This window comes from Athene noctua, unplaced genomic scaffold, assembly GCF_965140245.1.
Source record: "Athene noctua unplaced genomic scaffold, bAthNoc1.hap1.1 HAP1_HAP1_scaffold_154, whole genome shotgun sequence".
NCBI classification, from domain to species: Eukaryota; Metazoa; Chordata; class Aves; order Strigiformes; family Strigidae; genus Athene; species Athene noctua.
This window is the reverse complement of record NW_027437626.1, coordinates 30001-35000: the sequence shown is the minus strand read 5'-3', so window position 1 is coordinate 35000 and position 5000 is coordinate 30001.

Sequence of the window (5000 nt, the reverse complement as noted above, 5' to 3'; positions counted from 1 at the left end):
CCGAGATTGCAGCGCCTGTAATACAAGGCATGAAGCTGCAACCTCCCGCCCCGTGCCGTCGTCGTCTTTTCTGGGTTGCGATCGCAGCCACCACAGAAACGGGAAAAGAGAGATGAAAAGGAAAAATTAGTTGTTTTTTTTTTTTCTACAGCCGCCTCCCCCTGCGGTGCTCACGCCGCTGCCCTGCCCGGACCCGCTGGCCGCCGTGCGACCGCTGGCATCGACCGGTGTCTGCGTCCGCGTGGGGTCCCAGCACGGCCGGGTCTCTGGCCGGCATTCCCGCCACCCCCTCCCGGCAGCCCCCGCGCTCCCCGCCGCCTGCCCCTTGTGACGTCACAAGTAGCCGAGGAGGGGTAACAGGGCGCTTCCGGGCCCGGGCTCCCGAGCTGCCTGTGACGTCACGCCGTGCCCGAGCGGGCCCTGGCTTGAAGCAGGCGGCGGCTCGGGATGACACGGGCACCCGCGTAGCTCCAAGGCAGGGAGCAGGCCGTGGCCTGAGCCTCTCGCGGCGAAGTCACGCCTGGACTAGGACGTGATGGGCCTGGGCCGGGCCGTGGCTGGTGGGCTCTCACGCGAGGGGGTCTCCTGCAGCTTTCGAGCCGGTAGGCAGGCCGGCGGCGAGGCGAGGCCTGGCTTATGCAGCGCCCCTCGTGATCTCACCTTCAACTGGGGAGGCGACGGGGCCAGCGCAGCTGCCGGCTAGCGTACGGACGCGAGGGTCGGAACCGGCAGGGAAGAGTTCGGCTGAGACGGGATCGAACGCGGACCTGAAAACACGCGACGAGAATCACGAACGGAGAGGTCAAGCGGAAGCCTGACCAGCGCTAGGGCATCGATTCAGAAACGGTTCAGGAGCTCACGCTCTGCCCACGCACGTGCGCCCGCCTGCCCCGCACCCCCACAAGCTGCCCGGCCCGAAGCCGTCTGCCTGGGGCTGCCCGCGCGCGCACGCGTATACGGCCGCCCCCCCATCCCGCCAAAGCCGCCCCACCCGCCACGTGCTTCTCCGTGAGACCGGCGGCGCCCCCCCAACACCGCCGCTTGGCCCGCGACGAGCCCGCCCCCCCCCCCCCCCCCCCCCAACCCTCCCGCCACCAGGTTCACCGTGACACCGGCCGCCCCCCCCACCCCCCAGCCCACCCACCCCCCCCCCGCCACCCCCCGCCCCATCCCACCCCCCCACCCCCCGCCCCCGCCACCCCCGGGGTTCGCGAGGAGACCGGCCGCCCCCTACCTCCGGCCCGCTTTCCACCAGCAGCAGCACATTGGCCGCTCCAGGGAAGGAAGGCGGGAGACCTTAGGACCCAGCGGCGTCGCCGCCGCCGCCTCCGTGCCGGGGGGCCCGGAGGGGCCTCCCGCCGGCGGCGGCGATGATGGGTGGCGCGTGTTTTGGACGCTGAGCCCCCGCAGCTGCCGAGTCCCTGCCGCGCCGTGCCCGCGGCCCGGCTCCCCGCCTTCCTCAGTCGGTCGCTCGGCCGCCCGCCCTCCTGCCCGCCTGCTCCGTTCCCGCCGCGGGTTGAAAGCCAAACGAACGCCGAAGGGGTGGGAGGGAGAGCAGCGAGGGCGGGTGGTGGTGGTGGTGGTGGTGGTGGTGTAACAGAAACCGCCCCCGATCCCCCACCCCCCAGCCGTAGTGCTCCGCGGCGCCGAGGAGGCTGCGGTCGGTTGGCGGCCGCACCCACCGCCCTGCAGCTCCGGAGTTGCAGCGGTGGGGCGGGGACCAACGGCTCTTCGGGCGCGCGGGCGACGGTGGGGGTCGGGGGGCTGGGGGGGGTGGGGGGCTGGGGGTGTCTGTGTGTGTGCGCGTGCGTGCGTGCGTGTGTGTGTGTGTGTGTGTCTGTGTCTGTGTGTGCGTGTGTGTGTGTGCGCGCCTGTGTCTCTCTCTCGCGCGCGCGCGCTCTCTCTCTCTCTCTCTCTCTCTCTCTCTGTGTCTCTGCGTGTGTGTCCGAGCTCGTGTGTGTCGCGGCGGGGGGGGGGGGGGGGGGGGAACAAACAACAAAACAACAATCCGAACAACACACACACACACACACACACGCGCGCACACACCCCCACACCCCCTATTCCCACACATAAAGCCCGGGAGCCCCCTTCCCACCCCCCCACCCCAACCCCGTCGAAAAAAACCTAAACGCGAATGCCAGCGAGCGCCTGGCAACGCCGGGACCCGGACCCGGACCCGGACCCGGACCCGGACCCGGTGAAGGGCGCCCGGTGCCCACGCCTCTGCGGCACAGCGAAAGGCGGGGGGAAAGAAACAAAATAAAAACACACACACGCACCCCCACCCCCCCCCCCACCCCCCCTCCCCCGAGACTAAAGCTAAACCCACGCTGCGAAACCAAAAGCTGAAGCCGAGGACCGCCCGGCAGCGCCGGGACCCCGACCCGGCGAAAAGCGCCCGGTTCCCGATGCGAACTCGCTCCAGCGAGACGGGCGTCTCCGTTGGGGGTGAGGTGCGGGGAACGTCGCCGCTTCTGCCGGGTCCCCTGGCAGCCGCGGGAAGCGGGGGGGGGGAGTGGCGGGCGGCGCCGTGCGGCGCGGAGTGGCGCGGCGCAGAGGGGCTGACTGGCGGCCGAGGGGGCGGGCAGCGAATGATGCCAGCGACTGCATGGCAGCCAACGGGTCGGGGCGGGGGGGTGGGGGGGCTGGTGCTGCGTGCACATGAGAGCGCGGCGGGGCGCGGGGGTGCGGGGGTGCGTTAAGAAAAAAAATTTCCCTTTTCATTTATTTTTTTTCGGATTTCATTGGCATCTATCGAAACAAAAATGTCTCGCACGACGCGGCCGCCAGGTCTACCCGCCTCCGGGGCGTGAAGCGGCCGACAGGTCTGCCCGCCTCCGGGGCGTGAGGCGGCCGTCAGGTCTACCCGCCTCCGCGGCGTGAGGCGGCCGTCAGGTCTACCCGCCTCCGCGGCGTGTGGCGGCCGTCAGGTCTACCCGCCTCCGGGGCGTGTGGCGGCCGTCAGGTCTACCCGCCTCCGGGGCGTGAGGCGGCCGTCAGGTCTACCCGCCTCCGGGGCGTGTGGCGGCCGTCAGGTCTACCCGCCTCCGGGGCGTGTGGCGGCCGTCAGGTCTACCCGCCTCCGGGGCGTGAGGCGGCCGTCAGGTCTACCCGCCTCCGCGGCGTGAGGCGGCCGTCAGGTCTACCCGCCTCCGGGGCGTGAGGCGGCCGTCAGGTCTACCCGCCTCCGGGGCGTGAGGCGGCCGTCAGGTCTACCCGCCTCCGGGGCGTGTGGCGGCCGTCAGGTCTACCCGCCTCCGGGGCGCGAGGCGGCCGTCAGGTCTACCCGCCTCCGGGGCGCGACGCGGCCGTCAGGTCTACCCGCCTCCGGGGCGTGAGGCGGCCGTCAGGTCTACCCGCCTCCGGGGCGTGAGGCGGCCGTCAGGTCTACCCGCTTCCGCGGCGTGAGGCGGCCGTCAGGTCTACCCGCCTCCGGGGCGTGAGGCGGCCGTCAGGTCTACCCGCCTCCGGGGCGTGAGGCGGCCGTCAGGTCTACCCGCTTCCGGGGCGTGAGGCGGCCGTCAGGTCTACCCGCCTCCGGGGCGTGAGGCGGCCGTCAGGTCTACCCGCTTCCGGGGCGTGAGGCGGCCGTCAGGTCTACCCGCCTCCGGGGCGTGTGGCGGCCGTCAGGTCTACCCGCCTCCGCGGCGTGTGGCGGCCGTCAGGTCTACCCGCTTCCAGGGCGTGAGGCGGCCGTCAGGTCTACCCGCCTCCGGGGCGTGAGGCGGCCGTCAGGTCTACCCACCTCCGAGGCGACCGGCGGTGGCCGCTAGGTGTACCCGGCTCCACGTTGCCGGCGGCCGGCTCAGCGTCCGTAGAAAGGGCTGCCAGGTCTACCCGGCTCCGTCGGGACTTAGAGCGCGGGCAGACCTGTTGGCTCCGGCAGTTCCTCCAAGGGGTCGCTGTTTCGCGCTGCCTCCAGTTAGGTCATCGTAAGAGGCGGCGTCTCTGCAGCGCCTCCCCCGCTGGCAGGCAGACACTGCCTTTAAGCGCCCCTTTCCGGCGCGGACCCATATTCTCCTTATATAGGGGCACGAGGCGTCTCTGCTCCAGACAAGCGCCACCGAGCGAGGGCACGCGGCTTAGCCGGCCAAGTGGAATGCTGGGCGGCCGCAGACGGTGGTTTCCCCCGGGGAATTGGGCACGGTTCTCAAGCCGGTGCTCTGTCAGGCGAGCGTGCACGGAACCGAGAGCACCCAGAGAGATGCCGAACGGCACGAAGCCGGGCGGCGTTGGGGCGGTCGCTGCCGAGTGGTGAGAAAAGGACGGGCAGAGGTGCACGGGAGAGGCCGAAGACCGGTGGCCGGAGGCGGCTGGCGGCACTTGAACGCTGGATACTGGGGGGGGGGAGCCGAGCTGTGAGACTACCGTGGGTGGTTACCCCCGTCCCCCCCCGGTCCCCCGAGAGCCCGATGATGGCGGAGGGGGGGAGCGCCGGTATGTGTGTTGACACAGCGGTGCTCCGTACGGTTCCAGCCCGTCGGGGGCTGTTGCCCAGCTCCTTGAGGGGGCCTTGGGGATGGGAGGAGAGGTGGCGGCGGCGGCACCTGCTCCCTTTGTTTGCCGGCCTTAAGCCGGAGCCCGTGGCATGGGCACGCCACGGTTTTGGCTGGTCGCGGTGGCCGGCAGCTGGATGCAGACGGCCCGGGGGGGGTGTGTCTCGAGCCACCGGTGGGTGGCCCCCCCCCCGGCCCCCCGAGAGCCCGACGATGGTAAGGCGAGAGGCGGCGGCGCCTCCCTGGTTCTTGGTTTACTCCTTTCGTTGCCGGTATCGTATGCCATACGTGCGGGGCGGCCTGTGGTGTCCGGCCGGCTCTCGGCGTCCCTGGTTTCTACCGGCCGGGCTCGGTGAAGGGAGGTCTGCACGGTGCTGTGAGCGAAGGCTAGTCGACTCCTCGGGTCCTTTGCTCTCTCGGCCCTAAGCCGGAGCCCGTGACATGGGCACAGCACGGTACGTTTTTGGCCGCCGGTGTTGGCTGGCAGCCGGGTGCAGATGG